General features: G+C 51.7%; 1 long non-coding RNA gene across 2 annotated transcripts in view; it reads right to left on the bottom strand.

Moving 5' to 3' along the window:
- Positions 1-14,765, bottom strand: part of LOC138750517 (uncharacterized) — a 909,150-nt gene that overhangs the window by 672,512 nt on the left and 221,873 nt on the right. The window lies entirely within an intron of this gene.

A 14,765-nucleotide genomic window follows, 5' to 3' on the forward strand; every position in this document is an offset into this window, starting at 1 on the left:
TGGGGAAAACTGCAGAACAGAGCGGAAACAAAGGGAGCAGGGGGAACAGATCGGAAAAGTGCAGACCCGTGGGGAACAATGCAAAACAGAGAGGAACCAAAGGGAGAAGGGGGAACAGATTGGAAAAAGTGGGGAATCGTGGGGAGTTCTGCAGAACAGTGGGGACCCAAAGAGAGCAGGGGGAAAGGATTCGAAAAAGTGGATCGTGGGGAACTCTGCAGAAAAGAGGTGGACCAAAGGAAGCAGGGGGAACGGATTGGAAAAAATCGGGAACCGTGTGGAAAAATGTAGAACAGAGGCGAACCAGAGGGAGAAGGGGGAACAGATTAGAAAAAATTTGGAGAACCGTGGGGAACACTGCAGAACAGTGAGGAACCAAAGGGAGCAGGGGGAACGGATTGGAAAAGGTAGAGAACTCTGGGGAACACTGCAGAACAGAGGGGAAGCAAAGGGAGCAGGGGGAACGGATTGCAAAAAGTGGGGCCCATGGGGAACACTGGAGGACAGAGCGGAATCAAAGGGAGCAGGGGGAACTGATTAGAAAAAGTGGGGAATCGTGCAGAACACTGCGGGACAGAGGGGAACCAAAGGGAACTGGGGGAACGGATTGGAAAAAGTGGGGAACCATGGGGAATACTGCAGGGCAGAGGGGAACCATAGGGAGCAGGGGCTACAGGTTGGAAAAAAGGTGGAGAACAGTGAGGAACACTGCAGAACAGTGAGGAACCAAAGGGAGCAGGGGGAACAGATTGGAAAAAGTGGGGAATCGTGTGGAAAAATGCAGAACAGTGGGGAAACAAACAGAGCAGGGGGAATGGATTGCAAAAAGTTGGGAAGCGTGGAGGACACTGCAGAACAGAGGGGAACCAAAGGGAGCAGGGCGAACAGATTGTAAAATAGTGGGGAACCGTGGGGAACGCTGCAGGACAGTATGAAACCAAAGCGAGCCGGGGGAATGGTTTGTTAAATGTGGGGAACCGTGGGGAACACTGCAGAAAAGAGCAGAACGAAAGGGAGCAGGGGGAAAAGATTGGAAAAAGTGGGGAACCGATTGGAAAAAGTAGGGAACCGTGTGGAAAAATGCAGAAAGGTGGGGAACCAAAGGGAGTAGGGGGAACGGATTGGAAAAAGTGGGGAAGCGTCAGGAACACTGCAGAACAGAGGGGAACCAAAGGGAGCAGAGGGAACGGATTGGAAAAAGTGGGGAACCGTGGGGAACACTGCACGACAGAGTAGAACCAAAGGGATCAGGGGGAACAGATAGGAAAAAATTGGGGAACTGTGAAAACACTGCATGACAGAGGGGAACCAAAGGGAGCAGGAGGTACAGGTTGGAAAAAGTGGGGAACCGTGGAGGACACTGCAGGACAGAGGGGAACCAAAGGGAGCAGGGGGTACAGGATGGAAAAAAATGAGGAGAATCGTGGGGAACACTGCAGAATAAAGGGGAACCAAAGGGAGCAGGGGGAACGGATTGGAAAAAGTGGGGAAGCGTCGGGAACACTGCAGAACAGAGGCGAACCAAAGGGAACAGGGGGAACGGATTGGAAAAAGTGGGGAACCATGGGGGACACTGCAAGGCAGAGGGGAACCATAGGGAGCAGGGGGTACAGGTTGGAAAAATGTGGAGAACTGTGAGGAAAACTGCAGAACAGTGAGGAACCAAAGGGAGCAGGGGGAACAGTTTTGAAAAAGTGGGGAACCGTGTGCAAAAATGCAGAACAGTGGGGAACGAAAGGGAGCAGAAGGAACAGATTGGAAAAAGTTGAGAACAGTGGGCAACACTGCAGAACAGAGGGGAATCAAAGGGTGCAGGGGGAACAGATTGGAAAAAGTGGGGAACCGTGAGGAACACTGCAGAACAGAGGTGAACCAAAGGGAGCAGGGGGTACAGTTCGGAAATGTGGGGAACCGTGGGGAACAATGCAGAACATAGGGGAACCAAAGGGAACAGGGGTAACAGATTGGAAAAAGTGGGGAATCGTGGGGAGTTCTGCAGAACAGAGGTGAACCAAAGGAAGCAGGGGGATCAGATTGGAAAAAGTGGGGAACAGTGTGGAAAAATGCAGAACAGAGGGGAACCAGAGGTAGCAGGGGAAACAGATTGGAAAAAGTGGGGAACCGTGGGGAACACTGCAGAACAGAGGGCAAACAAACGGAACTGGGGGATTCGATTGCAAAAAGTTGGGAACCGCGGAGGACAATGCAGAACAGGGGAAACCAAAGGGAGCAGGGCAAACAGTGTGTAAAAAAGTGGGGAACTGTGGGGAATGCTGCAGAACTGTATGAAAACAAAGCGAGCCGGGGGAATGGTTTGGAAAATGTGGGGAAACGTGTGGAAAACTGCAGAACAGAGCGGAACCAAAGGGAGCAGGGGGAACAGATCGGAAAAGTGCCGTTCCGTGGGGAACAATGCAGAACAGAGAGGAACCAAAGGGAGAAGGGGGAACAGATTGGAAAAAGTGGGGAACCGTTTGGAAAAAGTAGGGAACCGTGTGGAACACTGCAGAACAGAGGGGAACCAAAGGGAGCAGGGGAAACGGATAGAAAAAGTGAGGCCCATGGCGAACACTGCATGCCACAGGGGAATCAAAGGGAGCAGGGGGAACCGATTGGAAAAAGTGGGGAACTGTGGGGAACACTGCAGAACAGAGGGGAACCAAAGGTAGCAGGGGGAACGCATTGGAAAAAAGTGGGGAACCATGGGGAACACTGCAGTGCAGAGGGGAACCAAAGGCAGCATGGGGACAGATTAGAAAAAATTTGGAGAACCGTGGGGAAAACTGCAGAACAGAGAGGAACCAAAGGGAGGAGGGGGAACAGCTCGGAAAAGTGGGTACCCGTGGGGAACAATGCAGAACAGGAGGAACCAAAGGGAGCAGGGGGAACAGATTGGAAAAAAGTGGGGAACCGTGTGGAAAAATGCAGAACAAAGGGGAACCAAAGGGAGCAGGGGGAACAGATTGGAAAAAGTGGGGATTCGTGGAGAGATCTGCAGAACAGAGGTGAACCAAAGGAAGCAGGGGGAACGGATTGGAAAAAGTGGGGAACTGTGTGGAAAAATGCAGAACAGAGGGGAACCAGAGGTAGCAGTAGAAACAGATTGGAAAAAGTGGGGAACCGTGGGCAACACTTCAGAACAGAGGGGCACCAAAGGGAGCAGAGGGAACGCATTGGAAAAAGTGGGGAACCGTGGGGAACATTGCACGACAGAGGGGAACCAAAGGAAGCAGGGGAAACGGATTGTAAAAAGTTGGGCTGATGGGGAACACTGTAGGACAGAGGGGAATCAAACGGAGCAAGGGGAACTGATTGGAAAAAGTGGGGAACTGTGGGGAACACTGCAGAACCGAGGGCAAACAAAAGAAGCAGGGGGAATGGATTGCAAAAAGTTGGTAACCGTGGAGGACAATGCAGGACAGAGGGGAAACAAACAGAGCAGGGGGAATGGATTGCAAAAAGTTGGTAAGCGTGGAGGACACTGCAGAACAGATGGGAACCAAAGGGAGCAAGGCAAACAGATTGTAAAAAATTGGGGAACCGTGGGGAACGCTGCAGAACAGTGTGAAAAGAAAGCGAGCCGGGGGAATGGTTTGGAAAATGTGGGGAACCGTCGGGAAAACTGCAGAACAGAGTGGAGCCAAAGGAGCAGGGGGAACAGATTGGAAAAATTGGGGAACCGTGGGGGACACTGCAGGGCAGAGGGGAACCAAAGGGAGCATGGGAACAGATTAGAAAAAATTTGGAGAACCGTGGGCAAAACTGCAGAACAGAGCGGAACCAAAGGGAGCAGGAGGAACAGATTGGAAAAAGTTGAGAACAGTGGGCAACACTGCAGAACAGAGGGGAATCAAAGGGTGCAGGGGGAACAGATTGGAAAAAGTGGGGAATCGTGGGGAGTTCTGCAGAACAGTGGGGACCCAAAGGGAGCAGGGGGAAAGGATTCGAAAAAGTGGGGAACAGTGTGGAAAAATGCAGAACAGAGGGGAACCAGAGGTAGCAGGGGAAACAGATTGGAAAAAGTGGGGAACCGTGGGGAACACTGCAGAACAGAGGGGCACCAAAGGGAGCAGTGGGAATGCATTGGAAAAAGTGGCAAACAGTGTGCAAAAATGCAGAACAGTGGGGAACCAAAGGGAGCAGGAGGAACAGATTGGAAAAAGTTGAGAACAGTGGGCAACACTGCAGAACAGAGGGGAATCAAAGGGTGCAGGGGGAACAGATTGGAAAAAGTGGGGAACCGTGAGGAACACTGCAGAACAGAGTTGAACCAAAGGTAGCAGAGGGTAGAGTTCAGAAAAGTGGGGAATCGTGGGGAGTTCTGCAGAACAGAGGTGAACCAAAGGAAGCAGGGGGATCGGATTGGAAAAAGTGGGGAACAGTGTGGAAAAATGCAGAACAGAGGGGAACCAGAGGTAGCAGGGGAAACAGATTGGAAAAAGTGGGGAACCGTGGGGAACACTGCAGAACAGAGGGGCACCAAAGGGAGCAGTGGGAACACATTGGAATAAGTGGGGAACCGTGGGGAACACTGCACGACAGAGGGGAACCAAGGGAAGCAGGGGGAACGGATTGTAAAAAGTTGCGCCGATGGGGAACACTGAAGGACACAGGGGAATCAAAGGGAGCAGGGGGAACTGATTGGAAAAAGTGGGGAACTGTGGGGAACACTGCAGAACAGAGGGCAAACAAACGAAACAGGGGGAATTGATTGCAAAGAGTTGGGAACCGTGCAGAACAGGGGAAACCAAAGGGAGCAGGGCAAACAGTTTGTAAAAAAGTGGGGAACCGTAGGGAATGCTGCAGAACAGTATGAAACCAAATAGAGCCGGGGGAATGGTTTGGAAAATGTGGGGAACCGTGGGGAAAACTGCAGAACAGAGTGGAGACAAAGGAGCAGGGGGAACAGTTTGGAAAAAGTGGGGAACAGTGGGGAACACTGCAGAACAGTGAGGAACCAAAGGAAGCAGGGGGAACAGATTGGAAAAAGTGGGGAACCGTGTGGAAAAATGCAGAACAGTGGGGAAACAAACAGAGCAGGGGGAATGGATTGCAAAAAGTTGGGAAGCGTGGAGGACACTGCAGAACAGAGGGGAACCAAAGGGAGCAGGGTGAACAGATTGTAAAATAGTGTGGAACCGTGGGGAACGCTGCAGAACAGTATGAAACCAAAGCGAGCCGGGAGAATGGTTTGGAAAATGTGGGGAACCGTGGGGAAAACTGCAGAACAGAGTGGAGCCAAAGGAGCAGGGGGAACAGATTGGTAAAAATGGGGAAATGTGGGGAACACTGCAGAACAGAGCAGAACCAAAGGGAGCAGGGGGAACGAATTGGAAAAGGTGGAGAACTGTGGGGAACAATGCAGAACAGAGGGGAACCAAAGGGAGCAGAGGGAACAGATTGGAAAAAGTGGGGAACCGTGGGGAGCACTGCATGACAGAGGAGAACCAAAGGGATCAGGGGGAACAGATAGGAAAAAATTGGGGAACTGTGAAAACACTGCATGACAGAAGGGAAACAAAGGGAGCAGGAGGTACAGGTTGGAAAAAGTGGGGAACCGTGGAGGACACTGCAGGACAGCGGGAACCAAAGGGAGCAGGGTGAACAGATTGTAAAATAGTGAGGAACCGTGGGGAACGCTGCAGAACAGTATGAAACAAAAGCGAGCCGGGGGAATGGTTTGGAAAATGTGGGGAACCGTGGGGAAAACTGCAGAACAGAGTGGAACCAAAGGAGCAGGGGGAACAGATTGGAAAAAATGGGGAACTGTGGGGAACACTGCAGAACAGAGCAGAACCAAAGGGAGCAGGGGGAACAGATTGGAAAAAGTGGGGAACCGATTGGAAAAAGTAGGGAACCGTGTGGAAAAATGCAGAAAGGTGGGGAAAAAAAACAGAGCAGGGGGAATGGATTGCAAAAAGTTGGGAAGCGTGGAGGACACTGCAGAACAGAAGGGAACCAAAGGGAGCAGGGCGAACAGATAGGAAAAAATTGGGGAACTGTGAAAACACTGCATGACAGAGGTGAACCAAAGGGAGCAGGGTGAACAGATTGTAAAAAAGTGGGGAACCGTGGTGAACACTGCAGAACAGTATGAAACCAAAGCGAGCAGGGGGAACAGTTTGGAAAATGTGGGGAAACGTGTGGATCACTGCAGAACAGAGGGGAACCAAAGGGAGCTGGGGAACGCATTGGAAAAAGTGGGGAACCGTGGGGAACACTGCAGAACAGTGTGGAACCAAAGGGAGCAAGGGGAACAGATTGGAAAAAGTGGGGAACCGTGTGGAAAAATGCAGAACAGTGGGGAAACAAACAGAGCAGGGGGAATGGATTGCAAAAAGTTGGGAAGCGTGGAGGACACTGCAGAACAGAGGGGAACCAAAGGGAGCAGGGCGAACAGATTGTAAAATAGTGGGGAACCGTGGGGAACGCTGCAGAACAGTATGAAACCAAAGCGAGCCGGGGGAATGGTTTGGAAAATGTGGGGAATCGTGGGGGACACTGCAGAACAGTGAGGAACCAAAGGGAGCAGGGTGAACAGATTGGAAAAAGTAGGGAACCGTGTTGAAAAATGCACAACAGTGGGGAACCAAAGGGAGCAGGGGGTACAGGATGGAAAAAAATGTGGAGAATCGTGGGGAACACTGCAGAATAGAGGGGAACCAAAGGGAGCAGGGGGAACGGATTGGAAAAAGTGGTGAAGCGTCGGGAACACTGCAGAACAGAGGCGAACCAAAGGGAACAGGGGGAACGGATTGGAAAATGTGGGGAACCATGGGGGACACTGCAGGGCAGAGGGGATCCATAGGGAGCAGGGGGTACAGGTTGGAAAAATGTGGAGAACCGTGAGGAAAACTGAAGAACAGTGAGGAACCAAAGGGAGCAGGGGGAACAGTTTTGAAAAAGTGGGGAACCGTGTGCAAAAATGCAAAACAGTGGGGAACCAAAGGGAGCAGGAGGAACAGATTGGAAAAAGTTGAGAACAGTGGGCAACACTGCAGAACAGAGGGGAATCAAAGGGTGCAGGGGGAACAGTTTGGAAAAAGTGGGGAACAGTGAGGAACAATGCAGAACAGAGGGGAACCAAAGGGAGCAGGGGGATCGGATTGGAAAAAGTGGGGAACAGTGTGGAAAAATGCAGAACAGAGGGGAACCAGAGGTAGCAGGGGAAACAGATTGGAAAAAGTGGGGAACCGTGGGGAACACTGCAGAACAGAGGGGCACCAAAGGGAGCAGTGGGAATGCATTGGAAAAAGTGTGGAACCGTGTGCAAAAATGCAGAACAGTGGGGAACCAAAGGGAGCAGGAGGAACAGATTGGAAAAAGTTGAGAACAGTGGGCAACACTGCAGAACAGAGGGGAATCAAAGGGTGCAGGGTGAACCGACTGGAAAAAGTGGGGAACTGTGGGGAACACTGCAGAACAGAGGGGAACCAAAGGTAGCAGGGGGAACGGATTGGAAAAGGTGGGGAACCATGGGGGACACTGCAGGGCAGAGGGGAACCAAAGGGAGCATGGGAACAGATTAGAAAAAATTTGGAGAACCATGGGGAAAACTGCAGAACAGAGCGGAAACAAAGGGAGCAGGGGGAACAGATCGGAAAAGTGCAGACCCGTGGGGAACAATGCAAAACAGAGAGGAACCAAAGGGAGAAGGGGGAACAGATTGGAAAAAGTGGGGAATCGTGGGGAGTTCTGCAGAACAGTGGGGACCCAAAGAGAGCAGGGGGAAAGGATTCGAAAAAGTGGATCGTGGGGAACTCTGCAGAAAAGAGGTGGACCAAAGGAAGCAGGGGGAACGGATTGGAAAAAATGGGGAACCGTGTGGAAAAATGTAGAACAGAGGCGAACCAGAGGGAGAAGGGGAAACAGATTAGAAAAAATTTGGAGAACCGTGGGGAACACTGCAGAACAGTGAGGAACCAAAGGGAGCAGGGGGAACGGATTGGAAAAGGTAGAGAACTCTGGGGAACACTGCAGAACAGAGGGGAAGCAAAGGGAGCAGGGGGAACGGATTGCAAAAAGTGGGGCCCATGGGGAACACTGGAGGACAGAGCGGAATCAAAGGGAGCAGGGGGAACTGATTAGAAAAAGTGAGGAATCGTGCAGAACACTGCGGGACAGAGGGGAACCAAAGGGAACTGGGGGAACGGATTGGAAAAAGTGGGGAACCATGGGGAATACTGCAGGGCAGAGGGGAACCATAGGGAGCAGGGGCTACAGGTTGGAAAAAATGTGGAGAACCGTGAGGAACACTGCAGAACAGTGAGGAACCAAAGGGAGCAGGGGGAACAGATTGGAAAAAGTGGGGAATCGTGTGGAAAAATGCAGAACAGTGGGGAAACAAACAGAGCAGGGGGAATGGATTGCAAAAAGTTGGGAAGCGTGGAGGACACTGCAGAACAGAGGGGAACCAAAGGGAGCAGGGCGAACAGATTGTAAAATAGTGGGGAACCGTGGGGAACGCTGCAGGACAGTATGAAACCAAAGCGAGCCGGGGGAATGGTTTGTTAAATGTGGGGAACCGTGGGGAACACTGCAGAAAAGAGCAGAACGAAAGGGAGCAGGGGGAAAAGATTGGAAAAAGTAGGGGAAGCGTCGGGAACACTGCAGAACAGAGGGGAACCAAAGGGAGTAGGGGGAACGGATTGGAAAAAGTGGGGAAGCGTCGGGAACACTGCAGAACAGAGGGGAACCAAAGGGAGCAGAGGGAACGGATTGGAAAAAGTGGGGAACCGTGGGGAACACTGCACGACAGAGTAGAACCAAAGGGATCAGGGGGAACAGATAGGAAAAAATTGGGGAACTGTGAAAACACTGCATGACAGAGGGGAACCAAAGGGAGCAGGAGGTACAGGTTGGAAAAAGTGGGGAACCGTGGAGGACACTGCAGGACAGAGGGGAACCAAAGGGAGCAGGGGGTACAGGATGGAAAAAAATGAGGAGAATCGTGGGGAACACTGCAGAATAAAGGGGAACCAAAGGGAGCAGGGGGAACGGATTGGAAAAAGTGGGGAAGCGTCGGGAACACTGCAGAACAGAGGCGAACCAAAGGGAACAGGGGGAACGGATTGGAAAAAGTGGGGAACCATGGGGGACACTGCAAGGCAGAGGGGAACCATAGGGAGCAGGGGGTACAGGTTGGAAAAATGTGGAGAACTGTGAGGAAAACTGCAGAACAGTGAGGAACCAAAGGGAGCAGGGGGAACAGTTTTGAAAAAGTGGGGAACCGTGTGCAAAAATGCAGAACAGTGGGGAACCAAAGGGAGCAGAAGGAACAGATTGGAAAAAGTTGAGAACAGTGGGCAACACTGCAGAACAGAGGGGAATCAAAGGGTGCAGGGGGAACAGATTGGAAAAAGTGGGGAACCGTGAGGAACACTGCAGAACAGAGGTGAACCAAAGGGAGCAGGGGGTACAGTTCGGAAATGTGGGGAACCGTGGGGAACAATGCAGAACATAGGGGAACCAAAGGGAACAGGGGTAACAGATTGGAAAAAGTGGGGAATCGTGGGGAGTTCTGCAGAACAGAGGTGAACCAAAGGAAGCAGGGGGATCGGATTGGAAAAAGTGGGGAACAGTGTGGAAAAATGCAGAACAGAGGGGAACCAGAGGTAGCAGGGGAAACAGATTGGAAAAAGTGGGGAACCGTGGGGAACACTGCAGAACAGAGGGCAAACAAACGGAACTGGGGGATTCGATTGCAAAAAGTTGGGAACCGCGGAGGACAATGCAGAACAGGGGAAACCAAAGGGAGCAGGGCAAACAGTGTGTAAAAAAGTGGGGAACTGTGGGGAATGCTGCAGAACTGTATGAAAACAAAGCGAGCCGGGGGAATGGTTTGGAAAATGTGGGGAAACGTGTGGAAAACTGCAGAACAGAGCGGAACCAAAGGGAGCAGGGGGAACAGATCGGAAAATTGCCGTTCCGTGGGGAACAATGCAGAACAGAGAGGAACCAAAGGGAGAAGGGGGAACAGATTGGAAAAAGTGGGGAATCGTGGGGAGTTCTGCAGAACAGTGGGGACCCAAAGAGAGCAGGGGGAAAGGATTCGAAAAAGTGGACCGTGGGGAACTCTGCAGAAAACAGGTGGACCAAAGGAAGCAGGGGGAACGGATTGGAAAAAATGTGGAACCGTGTGGAAAAATGTAGAACAGAGGCGAACCAGAGGGAGAAGGGGGAACAGATTAGAAAAAATTTGGAGAACCGTGGGGAACACTGCAGGACAGTGAGGAACCAAAGGGAGCAGGGGGAACGGATTGGAAAAGGTAGAGAACTCTGGGGAACACTGCAGAACAGAGAGGAAGCAAAGGGAGCAGGGGGAACGAATTGCAAAAAGTGGGGCCCATGGGGAACACTGGAGGACAGAGCGGAATTAAAGGGAGCAGGGGGAACTGATTAGAAAAAGTGGGGAATCGTGCAGAACACTGTGGGACAGAGGGGAACCAAAGGGAACAGGGGGAACGGATTGGAAAAAGTGGGGAACCATGGGGAATACTGCAGGGCAGAGGAGAACCATAGGGAGCAGGGACTACAGGTTAGAAAATATGTGGAGAATCGTGGGGAACACTGCAGAATAGAGGGGAACCAAAGGGAGCAGGGTGAACGGATTGGAAAAAGTGGGGAAGCGTCGGGAACACTGCAGAACAGAGGGGAACCAAAGGGAGCAGGGGGAACAGATTGGAAAAAGTGGGGAACCGTTTGGAAAAAGTAGGGAACCGTGTGGAACACTGCAGAACAGAGGGGAACCAAAGGGAGCAGGGGAAACGGATAGAAAAAGTGAGGCCCATGGCGAACACTGCATGCCACAGGGGAATCAAAGGGAGCAGGGGGAACCGATTGGAAAAAGTGGGGAACTGTGGGGAACACTGCAGAACAGAGGGGAACCAAAGGTAGCAGGGGGAACGCATTGGAAAAAAGTGGGGAACCATGGGGAACACTGCAGTGCAGAGGGGAACCAAAGGCAGCATGGGGACAGATTAGAAAAAATTTGGAGAACCGTGGGGAAAACTGCAGAACAGAGAGGAACCAAAGGGAGGAGGGGGAACAGCTCGGAAAAGTGGGTACCCGTGGGGAACAATGCAGAACAGGAGGAACCAAAGGGAGCAGGAGGAACAGATTGGAAAAAAGTGGGGAACCGTGTGGAAAAATGCAGAACAAAGGGGAACCAAAGGGAGCAGGGGGAACAGATTGGAAAAAGTGGGGATTCGTGGAGAGATCTGCAGAACAGAGGTGAACCAAAGGAAGCAGGGGGAACGGATTGGAAAAAGTGGGGAACTGTGTGGAAAAATGCAGAACAGAGGGGAACCAGAGGTAGCAGTAGAAACAGATTGGAAAAAGTGGGGAACCGTGGGCAACACTTCAGAACAGAGGGGCACCAAAGGGAGCAGAGGGAACGCATTGGAAAAAGTGGGGAACCGTGGGGAACATTGCACGACAGAGGGGAACCAAAGGAAGCAGGGGAAACGGATTGTAAAAAGTTGGGCCGATGGGGAACACTGTAGGACAGAGGGGAATCAAACGGAGCAAGGGGAACTGATTGGAAAAAGTGGGGAACTGTGGGGAACACTGCAGAACCGAGGGCAAACAAAAGAAGCAGGGGGAATGGATTGCAAAAAGTTGGTAACCGTGGAGGACAATGCAGGACAGAGGGGAAACAAACAGAGCAGGGGGAATGGATTGCAAAAAGTTGGTAAGCGTGGAGGACACTGCAGAACAGATGGGAACCAAAGGGAGCAAGGCAAACAGATTGTAAAAAATTGGGGAACCGTGGGGAACGCTGCAGAACAGTGTGAAAAGAAAGCGAGCCGGGGGAATGGTTTGGAAAATGTGGGGAACCGTCGGGAAAACTGCAGAACAGAGTGGAGCCAAAGGAGCAGGGGGAACAGATTGGAAAAATTGGGGAACCGTGGGGGACACTGCAGGGCAGAGGGGAACCAAAGGGAGCATGGGAACAGATTAGAAAAAATTTGGAGAACCGTGGGCAAAACTGCAGAACAGAGCGGAACCAAAGGGAGCAGGAGGAACAGATTGGAAAAAGTTGAGAACAGTGGGCAACACTGCAGAACAGAGGGGAATCAAAGGGTGCAGGGGGAACAGATTGGAAAAAGTGGGGAATCGTGGGGAGTTCTGCAGAACAGTGGGGACCCAAAGGGAGCAGGGGGAAAGGATTCGAAAAAGTGGGGAACAGTGTGGAAAAATGCAGAACAGAGGGGAACCAGAGGTAGCAGGGGTAACAGATTGGAAAAAGTGGGGAACCGTGGGGAACACTGCAGAACAGAGGGGCACCAAAGGGAGCAGTGGGAATGCATTGGAAAAAGTGGCAAACAGTGTGCAAAAATGCAGAACAGTGGGGAACCAAAGGGAGCAGGAGGAACAGATTGGAAAAAGTTGAGAACAGTGGGCAACACTGCAGAACAGAGGGGAATCAAAGGGTGCAGGGGGAACAGATTGGAAAAAGTGGGGAACCGTGAGGAACACTGCAGAACAGAGTTGAACCAAAGGTAGCAGAGGGTAGAGTTCAGAAAAGTGGGGAATCGTGGGGAGTTCTGCAGAACAGAGGTGAACCAAAGGAAGCAGGGGGATCGGATTGGAAAAAGTGGGGAACAGTGTGGAAAAATGCAGAACAGAGGGGAACCAGAGGTAGCAGGGGAAACAGATTGGAAAAAGTGGGGAACCGTGGGGAACACTGCAGAACAGAGGGGCACCAAAGGGAGCAGTGGGAACACATTGGAATAAGTGGGGAACCGTGGGGAACACTGCACGACAGAGGGGAACCAAGGGAAGCAGGGGGAACGGATTGTAAAAAGTTGCGCCGATGGGGAACACTGAAGGACACAGGGGAATCAAAGGGAGCAGGGGGAACTGATTGGAAAAAGTGGGGAACTGTGGGGAACACTGCAGAACAGAGGGCAAACAAACGAAACAGGGGGAATTGATTGCAAAGAGTTGGGAACCGTGCAGAACAGGGGAAACCAAAGGGAGCAGGGCAAACAGTTTGTAAAAAAGTGGGGAACCGTAGGGAATGCTGCAGAACAGTATGAAACCAAATAGAGCCGGGGGAATGGTTTGGAAAATGTGGGGAACCGTGGGGAAAACTGCAGAACAGAGTGGAGACAAAGGAGCAGGGGGAACAGTTTGGAAAAAGTGGGGAACAGTGGGGAACACTGCAGAACAGTGAGGAACCAAAGGAAGCAGGGGGAACAGATTGGAAAAAGTGGGGAACCGTGTGGAAAAATGCAGAACAGTGGGGAAACAAACAGAGCAGGGGGAATGGATTGCAAAAAGTTGGGAAGCGTGGAGGACACTGCAGAACAGAGGGGAACCAAAGGGAGCAGGGTGAACAGATTGTAAAATAGTGTGGAACCGTGGGGAACGCTGCAGAACAGTATGAAACCAAAGCGAGCCGGGAGAATGGTTTGGAAAATGTGGGGAACCATGGGGAACACTGCAGTGCAGAGGGGAACCAAAGGCAGCATGGGGACAGATTAGAAAAAATTTGGAGAACCGTGGGGAAAACTGCAGAACAGAGAGGAACCAAAGGGAGGAGGGGGAACAGCTCGGAAAAGTGGGTACCCGTGGGGAACAATGCAGAACAGGAGGAACCAAAGGGAGCAGGGGGAACAGATTGGAAAAAAGTGGGGAACCGTGTGGAAAAATGCAGAACAAAGGGGAACCAAAGGGAGCAGGGGGAACAGATTGGAAAAAGTGGGGATTCGTGGAGAGATCTGCAGAACAGAGGTGAACCAAAGGAAGCAGGGGGAACGGATTGGAAAAAGTGGGGAACTGTGTGGAAAAATGCAGAACAGAGGGGAACCAGAGGTAGCAGTAGAAACAGATTGGAAAAAGTGGGGAACCGTGGGCAAAACTGCAGAACAGAGCGGAACCAAAGGGAGCAGGAGGAACAGATTGGAAAAAGTTGAGAACAGTGGGCAACACTGCAGAACAGAGGGGAATCAAAGGGTGCAGGGGGAACAGATTGGAAAAAGTGGGGAATCGTGGGGAGTTCTGCAGAACAGTGGGGACCCAAAGGGAGCAGGGGGAAAGGATTCGAAAAAGTGGGGAACAGTGTGGAAAAATGCAGAACAGAGGGGAACCAGAGGTAGCAGGGGAAACAGATTGGAAAAAGTGGGGAACCGTGGGTAACACTGCAGAACAGAGGGGCACCAAAGGGAGCAGTGGGAATGCATTGGAAAAAGTGGCAAACAGTGTGCAAAAATGCAGAACAGCGGGGAACCAAAGGGAGCAGGAGGAACAGATTGGAAAAAGTTGAGAACAGTGGGCAACACTGCAGAACAGAGGGGAATCAAAGGGTGCAGGGGGAACAGATTGGAAAAAGTGGGGAACCGTGAGGAACACTGCAGAACAGAGTTGAACCAAAGGTAGCAGAGGGTAGAGTTCAGAAAAGTGGGGAATCGTGGGGAGTTCTGCAGAACAGAGGTGAACCAAAGGAAGCAGGGGGATCGGATTGGAAAAAGTGGGGAACAGTGTGGAAAAATGCAGAACAGAGGGGAACCAGAGGTAGCAGGGGAAACAGATTGGAAAAAGTGGGGAACCGTGGGGAACACTGCAGAACAGAGGGGCACCAAAGGGAGCAGTGGGAACACATTGGAATAAGTGGGGAACCGTGGGGAACACTGCACGACAGAGGGGAACCAAAGGAAGCAGGGGGAACGGATTGTAAAAAGTTGCGCCGATGGGGAACACTGAAGGACACAGGGGAATCAAAGGGAGCAGGGGGAACTGATTGGAAAAAGTGGGGAACT

The sequence above is a fragment of the Narcine bancroftii genome, unplaced genomic scaffold, assembly GCF_036971445.1.
Source record: "Narcine bancroftii isolate sNarBan1 unplaced genomic scaffold, sNarBan1.hap1 Scaffold_162, whole genome shotgun sequence".
NCBI classification, from domain to species: Eukaryota; Metazoa; Chordata; class Chondrichthyes; order Torpediniformes; family Narcinidae; genus Narcine; species Narcine bancroftii.